Source organism: Panthera uncia, assembly GCF_023721935.1.
Source record: "Panthera uncia isolate 11264 chromosome A3 unlocalized genomic scaffold, Puncia_PCG_1.0 HiC_scaffold_12, whole genome shotgun sequence".
In the NCBI taxonomy this organism is placed as follows: Eukaryota; Metazoa; Chordata; class Mammalia; order Carnivora; family Felidae; genus Panthera; species Panthera uncia.
Genome location: NW_026057579.1, coordinates 14,457,383 through 14,470,701, shown reverse-complemented (window position 1 = coordinate 14,470,701; position 13,319 = coordinate 14,457,383).

The following is a 13,319-nucleotide window of genomic DNA, read 5'->3' as shown; positions in this document are numbered from 1 at the left end:
AAATTCCCCAAATATTAAAATGCTAATATAGAGTTCTAAATTAGTGAAAATTCGCATTGACTGAAAATAATGAGGTAGATATTTTTGTTTATTGTTTAAAATTCAGTCAATTTATTTTTTAAAATTACATTGTACTTAAACATTGAATAAAATAATGCTTCTACAACCTAATAAAAACAGAACATTTTTCATATTGAGCAAAACTAATTGAATATTTTAAGATGATTGTTATTTATTTATCTTTTACATTTTTATGCATATTTTAGCCAGTTTTAGGCTTTAGGAAATTGTGACACTTAAGTCACAATTAAAATTGTGACATTAAGTTTTGTTATAATGTCTTCCATGTAATTGTTTTTTTTTTTTCCTTCTTTTTTTATAGTGAACAAGTTGGGTTTGTTGTTTTGTTCTTTGCAGCAAAGGATGACAACACACGTCATAGGCTTGTATTAATATAATTCTTTCTGGTTGCATGGCATGGCAGTCTGAAATAAGTCTTGATAGAACTAAAAATCACCCTCAGCGATTCTCTGCTCTGATAACATAAAATAATAGTGTTATTTAATTTAATTTAATTTAATTTAATTTATTTATTTATTTGAGACAGAGACAGAGCATGAGCAGGGGAGGGGCAGAGAGAGAGGGAGACACAGAATCTGAAGCAGGCTCCGGGCTCTGAGCCTTCAGCACAGAGACTGACGCGGGGCTCGAACTCACGGACTGTGAGATCATGACCTGAGCTGAAGTCAGACGCTTAACTGACTGAGCCACCCAGGTGCCCCAAAATAATAGTGTTTTGTCACCACCTTTCATAAATGGTTCTTGAAGGGAACCCTTGTGTTAACATCTTCCCTTTCACTACATTTTAATTTCCCTTTAGAAACTGAATTACAGATGCTTTATTTCTCATTTGTGTACTTTCCTAACAGTAGTATGTTTGAGAATCTGTTGCCATTTTGTAAATAAATCCCAAAATAAGATTTTGACCTTAATAAGGCTAGACAGTCTTCTGTCTCTGAACTTCAAATCATGATATCTTCTGAAGAAAGTTCCACTTGTGATTATATTTTCTTTGTAACAAACTGGTATACATTTTAGACCCTACCTTTTCTCTATGGAGTGTAGTGGTCTGAAATTCAGAAATGAGAATATTCCCTGTTGAAGGCATATTATTAAGCAGGAAGCTTAAGGTTAGATTTCTCATTTGTAATTCTTTTGATATGCTGAGGTTGCATCTTGGAGGTTAATTAAAGGAAAGAATGTCAGGATGATTAAGATGGCATCAGTAAAATAATACCCAATTTTTCATTTTTGTGTTGGTAGTAACCGTAGTTTCAGCTTTTCTTATTTTATGCAAAATATCCATGCGTTTTTACTTTGAAGATATGTGTAGTTTGCAAGTGCTTGAAAAAAATTCCTTAAACATCCCTTGTGGCTAGTTCAGTGGTATATTTGTGCTATCACTGAGATTTTTTAAAAGTTAGATATTGGTATGAAAAAATATTTTTATAAAGTATTTTGAACTTGTAATAGAGCATGTGAAGGTTATTAGTATAGTAGAGAAGTAAACTTTGCTATTTGTAATAATTTTCTTAACGCTCGGAATATAAGTAAATTAGGTTTATCGAGAACAGATACCTTGGTTTTTCTATAATAGTTGCCACTGAGCAACTTTTATCAAATACAAGTGGATTGCTGCTATTCACATAGTAAGTCCTCGTTGTTGAAGGTAAATGATTGAAATTATGTATTTTTGCTTGATTTTATAATGACCCTACTCACTTTTGTGGAATTAATCAGTTGCTATGTGAAGTATTACTTAAATAGGATGCACCATTTGATAAGGAAACACTCCATATGTTTTGTAATCCTTATACAGAATTATTTTCTCTTACTCTTATTCATGATGATGGGCCTAGGTGCTAAATCCCTCATATTCCATCTTCTTTGCCCCATGGGACTTAGGAAAATCTTTTGTCCAATAAAAATTTATTTTCAAAGGATGGTACTGGTGGTGGTCCCAAGAATAAAACATTCAAAAGAAATGGCATTTGAATTGGGTACCCTGAATATGAAGAGATAATAGATATCAATCAGGTATTTATTGCCCCCTCTTGTATGTGCTGGGTACTGTGGTAGGTACAAGGATACAGTGGTATGCAAAAACCACACATGCACACCCTAACTTTAATGAGCCAGTATTTTTGGAGAGTTTCACAAGTTGTAAAACAATTGCAACAAATAGAGAAATAAGAACTGTAGGTCTGTGGTAGCAAGAGAATGTATAATAGAAGAATTAGATGAGAAAAGCCTTCCCTTAGGCAATGATGCCTAAGGTATAATCTTAGGAGTAAGTAAAAGTTAACTAGGCAGAGGTGGGAGGGAAGACTATCCAGACAGAGGGAATAGTGGGTGTGTAGAAGGATACGAAAACCCGTTAGGCTGAAGTTTAGTAGGTTATGAAATTGAACAGGTTAAGTTGGCATTAGTCCGTACCTGACATTCCAAGCCATGTTTTCTTTGTCAGGGCTCTTGTTTAGAAGTACAGTACCAGAAACATGCTTTTAATACTAAAAGCCAAGATATGCAATTCTATTCTTGATTTTCCCCAGCAGAAATGCATGTTCATATGCCACAAGAGACATGTGCAAGGTACACAATAGCCAAAAATTGGAATCAGCATGTCCATGTGTAACACAGTGGAGTGTTATCCAATGAAAATGAATGACTGGAGCCACGTGTAAGAACATGGAGAATTACACAAGTATTATGAGTGAACAAAGCAGACACCAAAGAACTTATACTGTGTTGCTCCCTTTGTGTGAAGTTCAAACACAGGCAAAATTGAGTGATGGTGTTTAGAGATACATATTGAGGTGCAAAGTTTTTTTTTAAACAGCTTTAATGATGTATATTACATGCCACAGAGTTCATCCATCATTGGTATACAGTTTGATAATTTTTATTAAGTTTGTCTAGTTGTACAACCACTACCACAATCCAATTGACAAAGTCATGTTTATAAAAAACAAGAAAGTGACCACCATAAAAGGTTAGTGGTTGGGGCGCCTGGGTGGCTCAGTCAGTTAAGAGTCCGACTTCGGCTCAGGTCATGACCTCACAGTTTGTGAGTTTGAGCCCCACATCAGGCTCTGTGCTGACAGCTCAGAGCCTGGAACCTGCTTCAGATTCTGTGTTTCCCTGTCTCTCTGACCCTCCCCCACTCACACTCTGTCTCTGTCTATCTCTCTCGAGAATATATAAACATTAAAAAAAAGGTTAGTGGTTACCCTTAATGGGAAGGGAGAAGGGTTGTATTTGGAAAGAGTCATAAGAAGGACTTTCATGGGTGTTTGGTTTTTATTAAGTCATTAAGCTGTATGTTTTATGTTTTTTTCTATATGTGTGTTATAATGTAGTCTTAATTTTTTTTTTAAAGTAGACTCCACACCCAGGGTGGAGCCCATTGCAGAGCTTGAACTCATGACCCTGAGATCAAGACCTGAGCTGAGATCAAGAGTTGGATGCTTAACTGACTGAGCCAGTCAGGCTCCCCTTAAAATCTTTTTTTAATTGTTCTAAACGGGTTACGTATCTAACATAGGTAAATTATCATTTTTCATCTTTTTTATTACTGTTATTCCTCCACTATAATGCAAGCTCCCTTGGGACAAGGACATTTTCTGACATGTTCATCAGTGTATCCCCAGTTTTTTTGAATGAATACATGAACCTGGTCATTGAGTCCTGAATTCAAATCCAAAGCCAGTGAATTTCAAAACCAGCAGCCTTAGCATTAGTCTTTCAGAGTGTTGAAGTTTAGTTGAAGTTAGGCAAGACCTTAGAGATGATCTAATGAGTATAATCATTTCTCATACAGATGAGGAAATTAGGCCTAAGAAAGGATTGTCTAAAATAACCCTGTTGTGGGTGCTTGGGCGGCTCAGTCAATTAAGCGTCCACCTCTTGATTTTGGCTCAGGGCATGATCTCACAGTTCATAGGTTTGAACCCCTCAAACCTTTGGGGCTCTATGCTGACATCGTAGAGCCTGCTCAAGATTCTCTCTCTCTCTCTCTCTCTCTCTCTCTCTCTCTCTCCCCCTCTCTCCCTCCCTCCCTCCTTCTCTCTCTGCCCTTCCCCCACTCGAGCTTGCGCCCTCTCAAAATATAAATAAATAAACTTAAAAAGATTTAAAAATAAAATAACACTGTTCACCCACACAGTTAAGAGTTTAAGTCTCCAGGGGCAGCTGGTGGCTCAGTCAGTTGAGTGTCCAACTCTGGCTCAGGTCATGATCTCCCAGTTCCTGATTTCGAGCCCTGCATCAGGCTCGCTGCTGTCGCCTGTTAGCACAGAGCCAGCTTCAAATCCTCTGTACCCCTCTCTCTGCCCCTCCCCTGCTTGCACTCTCCAAATAAATAAATAAATATTAAAAGAAAAGAAAAGAAAAGTGGGGCACCTGGGTCGCTCAGTCAGTTAAGCATTTGACTTTGGCTCAGGTCATGATCTCACGGTCCGTGAGTTCGAGCCCTGCGTCGGGCTCTGTGCTGACAGCTCAGAGCCTGGAGCCTGCTTCAGATTCTGTGTCTCCCTCTCTCCAACCCTCCCCCATTCATGCTCTATCTCAAAAATAAATAAACGTTAAAAAAAAATTTTTTTTTAAGTTTAAGTCTCCAAACTTCAAATCTAGTGTTCTTTTCATTATGATCTGGAATATCAGTGTTGCCACTCAACAACCTAGGTATAGTTGTCTTTTTTTTATCATAGTCCATTGTATAAATAATGGAAACATCTTTCCTTTGCTTTCCCTTTTAATCCTTCCTATTCCACTTTTTATTTATTTATTTATTTTTTATATTTATTTATTTCTGAGACAGAGACAGAACATGAGCAGGGGAGGGACAGAGAGAGAGGGAGACACAGAATCAGAAGCAGGCTCCAGGCTCCGAGCTGTCAGCACCGAGCCCAACGTGGGGCTCGAACCCACAAACTGTGAGATCATGACCTGAGCCGAAGTCGGTCGCTCAACCGACTGAGCCACCCAGGCGCCCCTCCACTTTTTAAAGTCAATGTTAGTTTTAGGCTTTCAAGTATTGCACATTAATATTAAATAATAAAGCTCAAAGGGCTGTTGTCCTTTGGATTGTCCTAGTACTTGGTACACATTAGCTAATATATTAGCTATTGATAATACTGAAGTCATTTATCATTTAGATCAATGAAAAAGGAGAGTTTCCAGAAATATACCCAATTATATATGAGATTAGTATATGATAAAGGTGGCATGTTAAATTGATAAAAAGATGAATTATTGGGGCACCTGGTTGACTCATTTGAAAGAGCATATGACTCAATCTTGGAGTTGTGAGTTCAAGCCCCATGTTGGGTGTATAGATAACTAACAAAAATCAAAACAACAACAATAAAAAAAGAAACACTTAAAGATGAATTACTAAATAAGAGGTGATACTGCATCAGATAAAAAACATTTGGTTACAAGAAGCAACACTATGATCAATGACTTCACTAAATATGAGTTTATATTTCTCACATGATAAGCAATCCAAGGGTATATAACCCACGACAAATATGGCAACTTAATGTCATTGAGGACTCAGAGACTCCTTTTATCTTTTTACTCTGCCCTTTTGAGTGTGTGGCTTTCATTTCATTGCTAGATTCCTAGCAGAAAGAAAGGTGAAAGTCAAGAGGCCAAAAGGAACATGTCAAATCAAAGTTGCCTTTTTTTTAAAGTTGCATTCTGTGACTTCACCACCTTGTATCTTGGGACAGAACTGAATCACTTGGTCATCCCTTGCTGCAAGAGTTTAGGAAAGTGTATTAACCTGGATATGTCTCTGCCTTAAACAAAGTCACAGTTCTGTTAGTAAGGGAGAATGGATACCAGGTGGGTAACGAGCAGTGTCTTACAAAGACATGTCAGGCCACTTGGAAAAATATAAAGCTGAATCTGCATCTCACTTTTTATACCAAAGTAAATTACAGATATATCATATTTTAAAAACAAAAGCCAGAAAAAAAAGCAGGAATTAATTTTTCATATATTCCTTGAGAAGTTGGGGCTTTCAAAGTATGGCATAAGACACAAGCCAAAAAGGAAGAAATTAAGAATGTTGACTACTTACCATTTAAAACGATTCTATAGGAAAAGATAAACTATGAATTAAGAAATATATGTAAGACCTATATAGGCAGAGGACTAATTTCCTTAATATAAAAAGAACATTTATAAATTAGTAATTTAAAATGGGGAAAGGATATACATGGTCAATCGTGTTATGTAATATATAATAGTAAAAGAATATAAATTGATATTTAAAATGGGCAAGGGATATAAGGGAGAGATGATTTTTTTTAAAAGGCCAATGAATATATGTATAAATGCACAAATTCATTTGTGATTAAATGCAGTTTAAACAACAACATTGGCCCTTCAGATTGCCAAACCTTAAAAAGGTTGGTAATATCTGGTGTTGATTGAGACTATGAGCAGATCTGATTTAACTGATAGACAGGAACATGGCTGTCTGAATTGTTAAAATATTGAAATGCAACTGGTAAATAGTAATACTGTAACTGCATTAGCAATGAAGTTAATTATGTAAATTCTGATAAGATTTTTTCTGTTGTGACATTCATTGGTAATGAACCTTTTGTTGTAATTACATATGAGAAACATTTCCAACATCTGTTAGCTTAGCCTGTGTCATGGTAAATAATGTGGCTGCGTTGTGCATTACCTATGAAACATTCCATGTCCTAACAGTTGCTACTTCTAAATAGTTTTTTTTTTTGTTGTTTTATTTTTAGTACATTGCAATTCTTAGGTGAAAAGTAATAATAGTGTTTTAGTATTTTAAAATAGGAGAATTTATAACAAAATATTAAAAATGGATATACCCCAAAGCTGTTTGACCCTATCTGTTATCTGTCAATGCAGAACATGTGCATGCCCTACTACCCAGCAATTCTATATGCTCACACACACACATAAATTCAGTACTGTGCAATGAAACTTTCTGCAGTGATGGAAGGAGTCTAATATTCTGTGTTGTCGCTACAGTAGCTACTAGCTATGTGGCTTTTGAGTAGTTGGAATGTGATTAATGCAACTGAGAAAGTGATTGTTTTTTTAAGTAAGCTCTATGCCCAACATAGGGCTTGAACTCAAAACCCCTAGATTAAGTGTTGCATGCTCTACCATCTGAACCAGCCAGGCTCCCCTGATTTTCAACTTAATTTTATTTAAACTTAAAGAGTCACCTGTGGTTATTAGCTACTGTATTGGTCAGAACAGTGAATATTCATAGCAGCACCATTAATAGTGTTCCAAACTGTAAACAACCCAAACAGACCAATTAAGGCAGTCTCACACAGTTGAATATAATTAGATTGAAAGATCTGTAACTACATGTAAAAGTATGGATGATCTCAAAAACTGAATGAGCAAAAGAAGCAGACACAAAGTAATACATACTTCATGGTTCTATTTATGTAAAGTACAAAAAGGGATGTTTGTTACTCTTGAGTGGGAAGGAAGTAACTGAAAGAGGCTTTGGGATTGGGGCATCTAGGATGCTGTTACCTTCTCTTTCTTAATGTGGGTACTAATTTTATGGGTGTGTTCAGTTTGTGAAAATGTATCAAGCTGTATACTTGATACACCTTGCTATAAGGATATTGTATTTGAATTAAACCTTGTAAATTGGAGAGAAAAAAAACCCACCCAGAATGAAGTGTCAGCAAAATGTTGGTAAGCTTCTTAACATTCCTTTTAAATGTCATAAATGTTCATGTTCTAAAACTGTGGAAGAATATGATAATGAACTCTAGCTTGGAACATTTCTTGAAACATCCTGAAATGTATTTTGATACTGTGCAAAAATTAATATAAAATAAAACCTGTGATTTTCACTTCTGAAATGAAAACATGACTTATTACAGCAGATGTGAATGTTGAATGCAAACAGGGATCAAAAATGTAGTGTTGAAAGTTGAAAGTGCTAAACTCATATTTCATCCAAAAAGCAGTCATATTCACTTAAAGCTCATAACTCAAAGCTTTGCAATCATCATTGAGGAGGTTAAAAGATCTATCATTTTCACCCAAAAAAAACCTCTAAAAATTTCACCTGAGAGGTTTTTTTTTTTAATGTTTATTTTTGAGAGAGAGAGAGAGAGAGACACGAAGTATGAGTGGGGGAGGAGTAGAGAGAGTGGGAGACACAGAATCTGATGCAGGCTCCAGGCTCTGAGCTGTCAGCACAGAGCCCGACGTGGGGCTCGAACCCACGAACCTTAAGATCATGACCTGAGCTGACGTTGGACACTTAGCCGACTGAGCCACCCAAGTGCCCCTCACCTGAGAGTTTCAATTGATCAAAGAAAAGTTATTTTTTTATGTTTGTTTATTTTTGAGAGAGAGAGTGAGTGGGGGAGGGTCAAAAAGAGTGGGAGACAGAGGATCTGGTCTGTGTTGGCAGCACAAAGCCCGATGTGGGGCTCGAGCTCACAAACTGCAAGTTCGCGACCAGAGCCGAAGTCAGATGCTTATCCAACTGAGCCACCTAGGAACCCCAAGAAAAACTGTTTTGAAAAGACCATTCATATTGTTAACACCAAATACTCTGGTGTTAAATACAAAGAAGGATTTTTAGGCATGAAATATTTAGTAAACCTTTTATACAGAGTTTGCAATTTAGATTTATGGTCTCACTTGTAACACATCTGAGAAAAGAATGTAAGTTTTCAGTCATTACCACAGAGTTTGAATTGGTACATATGAGTGTCTTAGTAATTTACTTAAAAGGTAAAATATCACAATTTTAAAAATAGTTTAATGGCTTGCATTGATGCTGTGGAGCTGAAGGTAACATCCAGGGGAAAATACCAAACATCATTATAGGCGTTCCAAGGAAAATGATTCCAGTAAGAACTATATGGAAAAACTTCATTGCATTTTTAACAGACAATACTATGAAATGCTAGGGAAGAAATCTGGAATTTTAGCCAAAGTTCAGAAAGATGTCCAGATGTTTTAATTTGGCACAAAGTCACTACACTTGAATATCCAAATGGTGCAATAAAGACATAAATACATGAATCACTTTAACGTATTTTCCCAATAAACTGTATATTTATTATCATAAATTTATGATAGCAAACAAAGGTAAAATTTTCTGAGAAAGTTGAATAGTATCTGAAGAGCTCAGAATTGTGATAATGATACTTGGATTTTTGTTTTGGCTTCGATGGAAGGCTATAGTTTTAGAACTGCAAAGGTAATTTGAGAATCATACCAACCAACCCTTGCATATTTTCTTCATTAGAAATTTTGAAGTCAGAGCAAACATTCAGAATATGAAAATATTTTTAGAAATTTGGCCTTACTCAAGATATTTGATCAAACATTATTTGGGTTTTTTTCTATGAGAATGTTTTTGGATGAGATTAATATTTAAATAAGTAGACCAAGTAAAACAGATTGCCCTTCCTAAGGTGGGTGGACAGCATCCTGAAGGCCTGAACAAAACAAAAAGGCTGACCCTCCTTCCTCCCATCCCACTCCAACCCTCCCACCTTCACCCTCCACCCTCCCAAGAGAGAATTCCTCTTGGTTGACCACCTTCTAGCTGGGAAAGCTGGGGCATCTGTTGTTTCCTGCCTTTGGACTCTTCCTGGGTTTCAACTCTTCTGGGTTTCAAGCCTGCCAGCCTTTGGACTGGGACTATGCCATTGGCCCTCCTGGGTCTCCAGCTTGCCTACTTACCCTGCATATCTTTGGACTTGTCAGCCTCTATAATCATGTGTGCTAATTTCTTATAATAAATTTCTTAGCATATATATTTATACATTTATATATTTCTTATTGGTTCTGTTTCTCTGGAGAGCCCAATACACTTTTTTTTTTCCTATAGTCTTAAAACATGGACATTTTATATAACTAACTATTGTACGTTCTTATTCTTAAATTTTTTTTTAATATTTATTATTTTTGAGAGACAGACTGCGAAGGGGGCAGAGGCAGAGAGAGAGGGAGACACAGAATCTGAAGCAAGTTCCAGGCTCCGAGCCGTCAGCACAAAGCCTGATGCAGGGCTCGAACTCATGAGCTGTGAGATCGTCACCTGAGCTGAAGTCAGATGCTTAACCGACTGAGCCACCCAGGCGCCCCTTGTACAATCTTATTCTAGGTATACTTTAGTGCTCGTTGATTTTTAGAAACCTACATGAGAGAAAATAGAGTTATATAATATTTACCTTTTTAAAACACAGGGAATGCAAGGTTTTCTGTAAATGTGTCATCATACTTGTGAACAGCTCGTCACAGAATATGTTTACCTGAAAGCTCAACTTTGCTCACTTCTGAGTACTTTTTGGCTAGTCACTGTACCTCAAACCTGGATGTGATCTAACTGGCACCCAGTGGGATTTCTCTCACTCTGGTCATCTGACTCTAAGAGTTTGCCATTGCATTTGGCTATAGGGTTTATTTTCCTGGAAGCTAAATCATAGTGATGGCCTAGCTTATGCATTCATCTAGCACTCCTGTTGTACAAGGTTTCTTATTTAGGAACTTAAGTTTTTTTGTTTTACTATTGGTCCAGCTCAATGGTTTGGAGGTTATTTTCCTCCCTTGAGAAGATAGGAAAAAGAGACTTCTAGCTCTCTTTCCTTCCCATTATGTACTAACTGCACTGTCTTCTCTGGATTTGGATCCATTCCTAAGAGTCTCTAGCCTTTGCTTTTTCTGCGTGGTTGCTTTCTGAAGTTAATTTAATGTGTAGAAGCACCTGGGTGGCTCAGTTGTTAAGCATCCGACTCTTAGATTTCGACTCAGATCATGATCACACTGCCTGTGAGACCAAACCCCGAGTTGAGCTCCGCGCTGGGTATGGAGCCTGCTTAAGATGTTCTGTCTACCTCTCCCTCTGCCCCTCCCCCATTTGCACATTCTCTCTGTATCTCTCTGTCAAAAAAATTAATGTGTAATCATTCAGGCACAAGAGACATCATATTTCTGTTTTGCTAAATTAAATCTATTATATAAACCATATTTAATCCTCCTGTTAATTATTTTTGTTTATGGTGTGAAATAGGACCGGATTTTATTATTTTCCATATAGATAACCAATTGTCCAAGCAACATTTAGTAAATAATTCAACATATCCATACTGACCTACAGGATATGAAGTTTCCAGGTATGTATGAGTTTACACAGAGATAATTCATAGCCTGGCTGCCCTACCACACTATCCTTAGAGTTTGTCTTTTATTTTTTAAAAAGTTTTTAATGTTTACTTATTTTTGAGAGAGAGACAGAGCACGAGCGGGGGAGGGGCAGAAAGAGAGGGAGACACAGAATCCGAAACAGGCTCCAGGCTCTGAGCTGTCAGCACAGGGCCCGATGTGGGGCTTGAACCCACGAACTGTGAGATCATGACCTGAACTGATGTCAGATGCTTAACCGACTGAGGCACGCAAGCGCCTCTAGTTGTCTTACATTTTTTAAAATTCATTCTTGATCTTTTGGGTTTGTCTGAGCTTATCTGACAGCTCCATTCACGGTACATTGGCTGCTTTGCACATCTCCCCTTCTTACTCAATTGAATTGCTTGCACTTCTCTTGTTAGAATATAATTTTTAAAGCTTCCCTATCCCTTTGTATTTCCTTTAAAAATCCTTGGCCTTGGTATCACATGAATTAAAAAAAAAAATTCCTGTTATCACTCTCAAAACTAAGAGTATATGTCTAATGTATGTTCAACATTATTCTTTTTGCTATTACAATATCTTCCAAGGATAAATTCAAGCTAGTGTCATGACATAAGTCTAGCTTTCTGGTCAGAATTAAATTTATAAGTCATTTATTTATAAGTCATTCCTAATATTTTTGCTCCCTTTAGAGCAACATAATCATGAGCAAGGCAAATGTTCTCTGGATAGGTATTAAAAACTTTCCCATGGGGCGCCTGGGTGGCTCAGTTGGTTGAGCGTCCAACTTCGGTTCAGGTCATGATCTCGCAGTTTGTGAGTTCGAGACCCGCGTTAGGCTCTGTGCTGACAGCTTGGAGCCTGGAGCCTGCTTCGATTCTGTGTCCCCCTCTCTCTCTGCCCCTCCCCAACTCATGCTCTGTCTCTCTCTGTCTCTCAAAAATAAATAAACATTAAAAAAATTTAAAGAAAACTTTCCCATATCCCACCCTGAAACATTTCCTAATTAATTTTAAAGTAATAAATTTCCTTTTACCTTATCTAAAAATCCACAATCCTCTTCATCCTCCACTTTAAAAAAGACGCTAATTTTCCTGGTTTTCCTGAATACTTTGAAGAGTGAATAAGCAGCAGGAGATGGAACCTCAGCTTAGCCGGAGATGAAGTCTGAGCACATCTACAGGATTGGTGAGCAGGCTGACCAGAAGCCTATTTCCATGAGGGCCTGAAAAATCCTTGAAGGACTGAACTCTTCCTTGGGGAAGAGAGAACCAGGCATAGTGAGTTTGGTACAGTTGCAAGCCTTTACTTTTCTGAGGGAGGAAGAAATTCTGTGTCAGGTCTGATACTTGGATTTGATTGCTTGGTCAGCAGTACATTCCCTACTTCCTTCTTCCCCATATAGAAAACATATATGACATTAAAGCTGAAGAACTCAATAGGAATTTTAGATCATACAGGATAACCTTTCTTCTCAATTCTGGGAATACTTTTATCTTTAAATATTTATGCTAAAAGGGTAAGCCTGCAGCCAGACCACCCAGGTTCCAATCTCAGCCTTATCACTTAACTGGGAAACCTTTGGCAAGTTATTTAATTTCTCTGCCTCAGTTTCTTGAACTATAAAATGAAAATAATAAAAGTAGTAACTATATCATAGGGTTATAATGATTAAATGTTAATATGTGTATATGTATGCTTATGTATATATAAATATGTTTATTTCCCATTTGTCTGCTCTTAGAGCCCAGTAGCTTTGCACACACATAGCATCTGGATTTTGGCTCCTAAATCCCATTCCCTATTAAAAAGAAACCAAGAGTCCTGGAAGAAATGGTTGATTCCAGGTCTGAGGCAGGGAAAGTACAAGATGAACCTGGAGCATCTTTTTGTGCTATGTCAAAAGTCACAGGAACCTGTTTGAAGGAGCTCTCATTGACCAAATGTGTAACAATTTGAACAACAAAATAAAAAAAAAAAAAAAAGCAAAGGGATATAACCTGTTGAGTAAAGAACAGGGCTGCAATGATAGAGATGATAGATAGATAAAAAGAAAGTTCATTTTTAAAGTAGAAAGCCAT